Source organism: Bos indicus, chromosome 17, assembly GCF_029378745.1.
Source record: "Bos indicus isolate NIAB-ARS_2022 breed Sahiwal x Tharparkar chromosome 17, NIAB-ARS_B.indTharparkar_mat_pri_1.0, whole genome shotgun sequence".
NCBI lineage: Eukaryota > Metazoa > Chordata > Mammalia > Artiodactyla > Bovidae > Bos > Bos indicus.
In genome coordinates, this window is record NC_091776.1 from 28374990 (window position 1) to 28387150 (window position 12161).

Consider the following 12161-nt stretch of genomic DNA (forward strand, 5'->3'; position numbering starts at 1 on the left):
AAGTGTAGGTTGAGTGAGAATCTGTGTCCTGATAGTTTATCACATTACTTCCTACTATCTGGATCTTCTTATTCCATTAGAATAATGCCTTGAGAAGGGTGCTTTCAAGGAGTTCTTGAACCTGGTTCTTTTCCATAGTGTCTACATGGTCACGGGAACCCCATACATACTCGCCATACCAAATGGAGGGGCTTCACACGCAGTACTGCTGCCCTGTCTACTCCTCTTGTCATAGCAGGCTACTCCAGCCAACAAACACACAGCCTTTGGAATGCTCCAGGAAGTCAGTACGTGTTGGTCTTTTATTTAGTAATGGCCTTAATCTCCAGGAACCATGGGACATCTCTGGGTAATGACTCTCTCACTGTGCTCCACTCTGTTACTTTTGGGATGAGCTCACAACTGAAGCACAGCAAACACTTGAACAATAAACGAAACATCTGTCTCCTATGCTGCCAGATACATGCGAGCCCTTGATATATCATAGTGTTAATCAGGGTTCTCCATAGAAATAGACTCAATAGCTGATTATGACATACACACACACACACACACACACACACACACACATCTACTTCTGCTTCACTGACTACGCTAAAGCCTTTGATTGTGTGGATCACAACAAACTGTGGAAAATTCTTAAAGAGATGGGAATACCAGACCACCTTACCTGTCTCCTCAGAAACCTGCATGCAGGTCGAGAAGCAACAGTTAGAGTCAGCCATGGAACAAAGGACTGGTTCAAAACAGGGAAAGGAATACATCAAGGCTGTATATCGTCACTCTGCTTATTTAAATTATATGTAGAGTACATCATGTGAAATGCCAGGTGAATAAATCACAAGCTGGAATCAAGATTGCCAGAAGAAATATCAGCAACCTAAGATATGCAAATAATACCACTCTAATGGCAGAAAGTGAAGAACTAAAGAACCTCTTTGATACAGGTGAAAAGAGTGAAGGAAGTGAAAGAAGAGTTCAAAAGCTGGCTTAAAACTCAAAATTCAAAAAATTAAGATCATGACATCCAGTCCCAACACTTCACAGCAAATAGATGGGGAAAAAGTGGAAACAGTGATAGACTTTATTTTCTTGGGCTCCAAAATCACTGTGGATGGTGACGGTAGCCATGAAATGAGAAGATGCTTGCTCCTTGGAAGAAAAGCTGACAAACGCAGAAAGCATATTAAAGAGCAGAAGCATCACTTTAGTGACAGAGGTCTGTATCATCAAAAATATGGTTTTTCCAGTAGTCATGTATGGATGTGAGAGTTGGACCATAAAGAAGACTGAATGCTAAACAATTGATGCTTTTGAACTGTGGTGCTGGAGAAGACTTTTGAGAGACCCTCGGACAGTAAGGAGATCAAACCAGTCAATCCTAAAGGAAATCAACCCTAAATATTCATTGGAAGGACTGATGTTGAAGTTGAAGCTCCAACACTTCGACTACCTGATGCAAAGAGCCAACTCACTGTAAAAGACGCCAATGCTGGGAAAGATTGAGGGCAAGAAGAGAAGGGGGTGAGAAGGTTGGATGGCATCACTGCCTCAACGAACATGAGTTTATGCAAACTCCAAGAGATAGTAAAGAACAGGGAAGTCTGGCATGCTGCAGTCCGTGGAGTCACAAGGAGTTGGACACAACTTAGCAACTGTACAACAACACACACATATATCTATACGTACCTATTTTAAGTAATTGCTTCATGTGATTAAGGAGGTTGGGGATGCCAAAAGCTCAGCTTCTCTGTACACCAGTGTCGACTTGAATCTTGGAGACAGAGTTTTAGGTGAGGTAGAAAAGTGTAGCTTTATTGCTTTGCCAGACAAAGGGGGCCACAGTGGGCTAATGCCCTCAAAACCATGTGTCCAAACTTGGGGAAATTAGGGAGAATATTTATAGTAATGGTTCAAAGAGGATCAGTTTGTGGACATTCTTCTGACGGGTTGGTGGTGAGGTAAGTAGGAATCAGCATCATCAACCTTCTGGTTCAACTGGTGTGGAGTGGTCTGTGTACTTGGTGGGCAGCACACCATTGTTAATCATTAATTTCTCCCACCTGGAGGGCATTTCAGTGTCTGCAAAATGGCTCAAATATATTGTTGCCTGTATTTGTTCATGGGGAAACGGGACCTTGCCTGAAGGCTGCTCTTGACTATTTGTCCCTAGTTTCACATCCCCTCTCTTCTCTAATCAACAACTTCTTGAATCTACCCCTTGGAAATCTGGGAAGGTCATGGAGGCTGAATAAAGCCTGTTTCCCATAATTAAAGAAATGGGGGATACAGAAAGGCCTTGTGCCCAGGAACCCCACAGGGCTTTGCATGGTATCACCTGCTGCTGCTGCTAAGTTGCTTCAGTCATGTCCGACTCTGTGCGACCCCATAGACGGCAGCCCACCAGGCTCCCCCCGTCCCTGGGATTCTCCAGGCAAGAACACTGGAGTGGGTTGCCATTTCCTTCTCCAATGCATGAAAGTGGAAAGTGAAAGTAAAGTCGCTCAGTCATGTCCAACTCTTCGTGACCCCATGGACTGAAATCTACCAGGCTCCTCTGTCCATAGGATTTTCCAGGCAAGATACTGGAGTGGTTTGCCATTGCCTTCTCTGATGGTATTACCAGCAAGTCCAAAATCTGCAGTGTGGGTTGGCAGTCTGGAGACCCAGGAATGCTGATGGTACAGTTCTGGTCCAAAGGTCAATAGGCTAGAGACCCAGGAAGGCCAGTGCTGCAGTTCAAGTCTGAAGGCTGTCTGCTGGCAGAATTCCCTCTTGCTGGGAGAAGGTCAGTCTATCTTTCTATTCAGCCCTTCAACTTATTTAGTAAGAATCACTCACATTACAGAGGACAATTTGGTTTACTCAAAACCCACCCATTTAAATGCTAATCTCATAAAAAAAAAAAAAAACCCTCACAAAAATATTTGTAATAATGTTTGACAACATATCTGGGTACTGTGGCCAGCCAAGTTGACACATAAACTCAAACATCACACTTTCTTAATTGGCCAAAAAAAGAGAGAGAGAGAGAATGCCCTTTTACCTCTCTCCCAAATAAGAAATAAAAACCCAAAGTAATTCCTTGGGGTCTACATCATATTATCCCTCATTGACTTTCTTTGCAACCAGTTCCTCTGTATGTCTAGACTCCTCTCTATGCAGGTTAGTTAAATGTTTGTAGGGTTGATAGTGAGATTACAGGAAAGTCTGAAAAGCATGATAAGGTTGGAAACAGATTTCTGGTATCTTTAGAATGCAGGTGTACTGATCTTCTTCAACTTAAGAATTTATCTGATATCCCTGCATAACAAAAAGTCCTATTGAACATGCTGTGATGTAATTAAGCAGGAAATTGCAAAGCGGTATGTTAAACACTATAATAACTGAGAAGAAGAATGCACTGGGAGTATTTTAAAAGTTTTCTAAGCCAGACTGGAGGACTTGGGAAAGTATGAAGAAAAAACAACAATTAAAAAGCTGAAAACTGAGGCATACTTAGAGAAAATACATTGGAAAATAGGAGTGAAATAAGAGAAGACAATGCTCATATTTAAAAGGTCATCTATATGGCAGTGCCCAGAGGTAAGAAACAGTGTGGGCCTTTGGCAGAACTGTAAGGTGTTCAGTCCAGTTCAGTTCAGTCGCTCAGTTGTTTCCAACTCTTTGTGACACCATGGAATGCAGCATGTCAGGCTTCCCTGTCCATCACCAACTCCCGGAGCTTGCTCAAATTCATGTCCATTGAGTTGGTGATGCCATCAAATCATCTCATCTTCTGTGGTCCTCGTCTCCTGCCTTCAATCTTTTCAGCATCAGGGTCTTTTCCAATGAGTCAGCTCTTCACATCAGGTGGGAAAAGTGTTGGAGTTTCAGCTTCAGCATCAGGCCTTCCAATAAATATTCAGGACTGATTTCATAGGATTGACTGATTTAATCTCCTTGTGATTCAAGGGACTCTCAAGAGTCTTCTCCAACACCATGGTTCAAAAGCAGCAATTCTTCCATGCTCACCTTTCTTTATGATCCATTCTCATATCCATACATAACTACTGAAAAAATCATAGTTTTACTAGACAGAACTTTGCTGGCAAAGTAATGTCTCTTCTTTTTAATATGCTGTCTAGGTTTGTCATAGCTTTTCTTCCAAGGAGCAAGCAGCTTTTGATTTCATGGCTGCAGTCACCATCTGCAGTGATTTTGGAGCCCAAGAAAATAAAGTCTGTCACTGTTTCCACTGTTTACCCATCTATTTGACATGACGTAATGGGACCGGATGCCATGATCTTAGTTTTTTGAATGTTGAGTTTTAAGCCAACTATTTCACTCTCCTCTTTCACTTTCATCAAGAGGCTCTTTAGTTCCTCTTCACTTTCTGCCATAAGGGTAGTGTTATCTGCATATCTAAGTTTATTGATAGTTCTCCCTGCAGTCTTGATCCTAATTTGTGCTTCATCCAGTCTGGCATCCTGCATGATGTACTCCGCTGTAAGTTAAATAAGCATGGTGTTGAACACTATGGCTCACAGTAGTAGATAAGTGGTCATCAGAATTAAATTCATCCATTCCGGTCCATTTTAGTTTACTGATTCCTAAAATGTTGATGTTCACTCTTGCCATCTCCTGTTTGAGCACTTCCAATTTACCTTGATTCATGGACCTAACATTCCAGGTTCCTATGCCATATTGTTCTTTACAGAATCAGACTTTACTTGCAACCTGTGCCTTTGCTGGAGATTGCTGGAAACTAACAGGCAAGTCTGGGGTCTCTTATGGGGTCACAGCCCTTTCTCCTGGGTCCTGGTGTGCACAAGGTTTGGTCTGTGCCCTCCAAGAATATGTTTCCCTAGTCCCTTGGAAGTTCTGTAAGCAAATCCCACTGGCCTTCAAAGTCAAACTGCTCAGTCCCGGTAGAACAAAAAAGTTTGAAGAGTCTGATCAAGAGGCAAGAAATAAAGGTAGAAAGGTAAACAATGCACAAAAATTAATGATCCAGGCAAGCCACACTAAAATACTTGGATTTTATTCTAAGGTCAGTGAAGAGACACAGTGATTTTATGTAGTAAAAAGGAGATTTAGTCTAAATAGCACACTGGCTATAGTCTGAGAATGGATCAGGAGGGAAAAGGGTCTCCAAGTGACCCTGTGCCACTAAGTTAATTTCTGGAAATACAAAAATACAGTTCCCATTCCCTGGGGCTCACAACACAGTGATGAAAGTTAAGCATTATCATTGAGAGAACCAAGAAATACTGTAATTGAATCTGGGTTTTATATTTACAGTATGTATGACTCAATAGCTTATTTGGAGATTCATTCTCAAAAACAAACAGAAATTTAGCCACACTTGTACATATGTCTTTGTGCATATTGTACACAGTGGTATTGGGTAACTTTTTGTTCAGTGACTAGATATCTAAAGATATCTAAAAGGACAGTGTCTTCTCAAAAAAAAAAAAAAACACATAATGCACTCAAGGTATAGCACATAGAGGGACGTTAATATAGGGAATGAGTTATATTGGATGGTAGATAGAAAAAAAGCAGAAGGGGAGTTGAAATCAGCTCAGTTCAGTTCGGTTGCTCAGTTGTGTCCAACTCTTTGCAACCCCATGGACTGCAACATGCCAGGCCTCCCTGTCCATCACCAACTCTGGGAGTTTACTCAAACTCGTGTCCACTGAGTCAGTGATGCCATCCAACCATCTCATCCTCTTTCATCCCCTTCTCCTCCCACCTTCAATCTTTCCCAGCATCAGGGTCTTTTCAAATAAGTAAGTTCTTCACATCAAGTGGCCAAAGTGTTGGAGTTTCAGCTTCAACATCAGTCCTCCCAATGAATATTCAGAACTGATTTCCTTTAGGATTGACTGCTTTAATCTCCTTGCAGTCCAAGGGACTCTCAAGAGTCTTCTCCAATACCACAGTTCAAAAGCATCAATTCTTTGGTGGTCAACTTTCTTTATAGTCCAACTCTCATATCCATACATGACTACTAGCAAACCTTAGCCTTGACTAGACTAGTTTTAGACAAAGACTGCTAAAACTTCTAGGCTAGAACCCATGAGTCTGCACCTACTATTCCATTTTGGAGGTTGTATTGTAGTCAGTTCAAGATCTGTCAAATATGAGCTACCTGGACCTGGGTAGGAATTACTGAAAAGTTTTTTTTTTTTTTTTCCTTATCCAAGCTACTACTCTGGAGTCCAGAATCACTCCACTATTACTGTTGCTACAGAAACTCCCAGAAAATTCCAGGTACTGCCAATAATTGCAATGTCATTGAAGCCCAAAACAGGAAGTTTTTTCCAATTTATAGCCTTTTGATTCTCTAACAATATCCCCTACGATAGACATAGGAGCAAGCCAGCTGGCAAGAGATCCTGAAAAATGTATATTCAAAATCTGAGCCAGGCTAGTGCGAGAAAATTATGACAGGAGTGGTGCTGAGAAACCACAGAGATACAATCATCTCATACAGAATTACTGTCCAAAGCCCTGATTTGGGATCATTTCTATTAAAAGTTTTAGTGATAGAAGTCTTCTGAGACCTACTTCTGCACGAATATTTTTCCTCAGGAAAAAAAATGCATGGGATAAGAATCTAAAAGAGTGGATATATATATATATATATATATATATATATATATATATATATGAAAGAAAGGGAAGTCAGTCAGTCATGTCCGAGTCTTTGCAACCCCATGAACTGTAGCCTGCCAGGATCCTCTGTCCATGGGATAGTCCAGGCAAGAATACTGGAGTGGGTTGCTATTTCCTTCTCCAGGAATATATATATATATATACACACACATATATATAACTATATATAACCTTGCTCTGCACCTGAAACTAACACAACATGGTAAATCAACTATACTCCAATAAAATATTTTTCAAAATGCATGGAATCCAGGTTGTCCTTTATCAGACAAATAAGATTAGGTTATCTACTAAAAACAGTCAGGTGATAATGGCTGAGATGTCTGTGTTGTAATTTCAATCATTGTGGTTATTTTATAATGATTGAGCTAACATAATACTTGTAGAATTCACCTGCATGAAGGCAAGTGGAGCTGTGATCTGTGAATTAGAATTTACCATGATACTGATTAAGATGAAAGAAGAGTAACACATGCCATTTTACTTGGCAAAACCCCTCACACTGAATTTCTATGGAAGTAACCAAGAATCAATGATCCATGGTTTGTCTGAACTACTCCAGGTTTTAAGAACTCCTTAATTTTTATAGATCTCACCTTAAGATGACCTGACAAGATCTGAAATGCATCACAGAGTGCAGCCTTGATCACTGCCAGCCCAGCATACTGATTAGTACCCAAAATCAGATGACCAGAGATGATTGTGTTAGACAAAAGTCAAGTTTAATTTTAAGTAGTTTGTCAATAGGAACTATACTCTTGTCCTATCTTACCTCAAGCATCCTTTCAATCAATCAGGCACTGTGCTAAGTACTACTGATACTGAGATAAAGATTCTTCCTTCAAAGAGTTCATTGCTTAGTAGTGGAGAAAGATAAGATTCAAAACTAAATTCAATTAAAGTATTCTAAATGGGATAAGAATTTGAAAAAAGAATAGATGTGCATGTATATCTGAATCAGTTGTATACCTAGAACTAACACAACATTAATCAACTATACTCCAATATAAAATAATTATTTTTCAAAAAGACAAAAACTAAATACAAATACAAATAATGATAGAATATATTATTGAAGATCATAAAATTGTTTGGGAATTGTCAGTAAGATTTATTATTTTTCCCATTAATGACCATGCCATTCATTGTTCCACACCAGCAGTCATTCCCGCTGAATTCTGAATAATAGCAAGGATTATCTCTATTAACAAAAAACTAAATAAAAATTTATACATTAAACTAAACATCTTCTGTAGGCTGCTTAAATTGCTGCCTCCCTTTGCAACAAATGACTTACTCATAGGAAGTATAGAGCTTGTGCAAGATGATGATATAAGGCTTAGGTAGTGGAGGTGATGAAATTCCAGTTGAGCTATTTCAAATCCTATAAGATGATGCTGTGAAAGTGCTGCACTCAATATGCCAGCAAATTTGGAAAACTCAGCAGTGGCCACAGGACTGGAAAGGGTCAGTTTTCATCCCAATTCCAAAAAAAGCAATGTCAAAGAATGCTTGAACTACTGCACAATTGCACTCATCTCACACGCTAGTAAAGTAATGCTCAAAATTCTCCAAGCCAGGCTTCAGCAATACATGAACTGTGAACTTCCAGATGTTCAAGGTGGTTTTAGAAAAGGCAGAGGAACCAGAGATCAAATTGCCAACATCCACTGGATCATTGAAAAAGCAAGAGAGTTCCAGAAAAACATCTATTTCTGCTTTACTGACTATGCCAAAGCCTTTGACTGTGTGGATCACAATAAACTGTGGAAAATTCTGAAAGAGATGGGAATACCAGACCACCTGATCTGCCTCTTGAGAAACCTGTATACAGGTCAGAAAGCAATAGTTAGAACATGGACAGCAGACTGGTTCCAAATAGGAAAAGGAGGACATCAAGGCTGTATACTGTCACCGTGCTTACTTAACTTCTATGCAGAGTACATCATGAGAAATGCTGGGCTGGAAGAAGCACAAGCTGGAATCAAGATTGCCGGGAGAAATATCAATAACCTCACATATGCAGATGACACCACCCTTGTGGCAGAAAGTGAAGAAGAACTAAAGAGCCTCTTGATGAAAGTGAAAGAGGAGAGTGAAAAAGTTGGCTTAAAGCTCAACATTCAGAAAACGAAGATTGTGGCATCCGGTCCCATCACTTCATGGGAAATAGACGGGGAAACAGTGGAAAAACAGTGTCAGACTTTATTTTTTTTGGCTCCAAAATCACTGTAGATGGTGATTGCAGCCATGAAATTAAAAGACGCTTACTCCTTGGAAGGAAAGTTATGACCAACCTAGATAGCATATTGAAAAGCAGAGACATTACTTTGCCAACAAAGGTCCATCTAGTCAAGGCTATGGTTTTTCCAGTGGTCATGTATGGATGTGAGAGTTGGACTATAAAGAAAGTTGAGCACCGAAGAATTGTCCCTTGGACTGCAAGGAGATCTAACCAATCCATCCTAAAGGAGATCAGTCCTGAGTATTCATTGGGAGGACTGATGTTGAAGCTGAAACTCCAGTACTTTGGCCACCTGATGCAAAGAGCTGACTCATTTGAAAAGACACTGATGCTGGGAAAGATTGAGGGCAGGAGGAGAAGTGGACGACAGAGGATGAGATGGTTGGATGGCATCACTGACTCAATGGACATGGGTTTGGGTAAACTCTGGGAGTTGGTGATGGACAGGGTGGCCTGGCGTGCTGCAGTTCATGGGGTCGCAAAGAGTCGGACATGACTGAGCGACTGAACTGAACTGAACTGAGTTAAAGTTAGGCTAAATAAAAGGCACAGAAATTCCAAGCTATAAATCTGTTAGTGAGTTATCAGCCCTTTGACCAACTGAAGATCATTTTCTTCCTGAGCATCTTTATGACAACAGAATCATTGGAGCCACATCCTTAGAGTTAATTGGTATTGATTTCTTAGCTATACCTCTCCCAAAACACAACAGGTCCTCAAAGATTGATTTCTCTAATTTGTAAAAATACTCAAAAGTCACTGGAAAAAAAAAAAGAACAGAAAAATAAACCAAGACTTCACTGCTGCTGCGAAGTCGCTTCAGTCGTGTCCGACTCTGTGCGACCCCATAGATGGCAGCTCACCAGGCTCCCCCATCCCTGGGATTCTCCAGGCAAGAACACTGGAGTGGGTTGCCATTTCCTTCTCCAATGTGTGAAAGTGAAGTCGCTCAGTCGTGTCTGACTCTTAGCGACCCCATGGACTTCAGCTTTCCAGGCTCCTCCTTCCATGGGATTTTCCAGGCAAGAGTACTGGAGTGGGGTGCCATTGCCTTCTCCAAGACTACATTAGTACATATAAAATCATATCTTTCTTCTGTAACTTCTTAGAAAATTATAACCTAAATAATTGCTCTCTCCCCCCAAATCTATCATATAATTTTATTATTATATTACAATTCTCATATTTTAATATTATACCTTTACAAAACTAACATCCTTATAAATTCTCAATATTTATGCTTCACTTCTACACACATACACACACACAACAGATTGTGAATGTATCTTGCAATGCCCACCCATGATGTGGTAACTGTGGTTTGCTAGAAAAATAAATGTGACTTGGCGAAATAAATTGAAATGGCACAAAATTAATCCACTTATTTATTCATTCCTTCAAAAAAACATTGAATGAGTACATTGTGGCGGTGTAGTTTCTGTGCTGAGATAGGCAGATACTCCCATGTGTAAACACGATGCCTGCCTTGAGGAACTCCCAGTGCAATGGAGGGATGGACAAGTAGATAGTAAATGTGAGTCGTGTGAACAGTGCCAAGATCGAAGCTGAGCACAAGGTCCTAAAGAAGCACTTCAATTTTTATTTCTACTGTGGATCAAGAGCTTTTACTCTTCACAGTTAAACTAATGCAGCCATGACTTCATCCATAACTGTCTGAAAGTAAACTTGATTTTCGAGTGTATAAATGTAACTGTGTCTAAGCATACTATTACAAATAGATTTTCATTGGAATTCTTCCTAATGGCAACTGAGAGAAGAGAACAACCTGACCTTTCTCACCAAATCTGAAACATCTGCTATAATCCTCTGGAAAAATAAAGAGCAAAGGAGAAAATAGTGTGGACAGTATAATGACACATAAATAAATTGTTTGTACATAATCTCAGAGTAGCCTTGTTCAAATAGTTCAAAATTGTCTCTAAAGTATTATGTAACCACAAACTTGGCAAAACAAGAAGAGTATAAATCAAACACTTTTGCAAGAGTTTTTAAATTAACACTGTGTTTCAGTGAGCTTGCAATTAGCAAGGCTCAAGGACTCAAAGTACCTTAAATTTGTTTAAACTGTAACTCCTCTTAGGTCTTAGTTCAGTAAAATAACTTTAATAAAGTTTTCCATCTTGGCGTCTTACAAAGATATTGTAACTTAAAATGGAAATTTCTTAGCTTTATTTTTAATTATGATTCTAAGAAATGCATTTTTAAAATCACATTCTTCTGTTTTCAAGGTACATATCAATGCAGTACCAAAGATCCATATGAAATTTAAAACATCCCAAGAAAACTCAGGATGTTTTAGAAGAGGCATCTGTTTCTGATTTTATTGGGCAGCAGAAAGGGACATGAAAAAAATTTTTCAACTTGTCCGTGTGCATCAGTTGAACCCAGAAGTGTTTAATCACACAGGTAGCCATTAAACATGTTGTTTTGCCCCTGCTTTGAATTTGCGTATTAGTTTTTCAACATAAAGCAGAATTCTAAAGAAATAGTACTTAACGTTGAAAACAAAATTAGTGCATACCACTTTCATACATGGAAAAGTTTCGGAGTGGCAAGCTCTGGATGTCATGTGCCATGAGGCACTTGACAAAGGATGTAGGAAAGAAAACACCCTTAGAAGCAGAAGTAACATGATCTACTTCACAACCTATCTAAGGCTGCTCCAACAAGAAGGGTATCTATCTACAAGCTAGATACAGGGATGCTGATACAATTGCTAAGCAAGAAAGTTCAGGATCCAGATTTCTGCATTCTAATTCCAGCTCTGCCACTTCCAAGCTGTGTGACCCACAGCTACTTCCTTAACCTTTCTGTGTCTCATTTTCCTCCCCTATAAAATGAAAATTTACAATACCCATCTCATAGTTTTGACAAATACTAAAGGCCTTCACACAAGTAAAGTGCTAAGAAGAGTGCCCGGCAAACAATGAAGTTTTCAAAAAGTTTTACTTATAGTAGCATTACCAGACTCTTAGAAACCCAGCATATTGACCCTTGGTGGTTAGATTAGATCAGTGTAGAGATAATTGGGTTTCATTTAGTTACTCTGGAGACCTAAAAACTAAGGTTTAGAAGTGGTAAATGACAAAGTCACTTTGGCGGGTAAGTGGAAACAGGCAAGTCTGGGATTAGATCGGTTGTTCTATCTAATAAGGACCATAGAGCCAACAAAAGATATACTGATGGGGAAGAAAGGAATATTGTATACTGCAGCAGCAATTTACTAAACAAG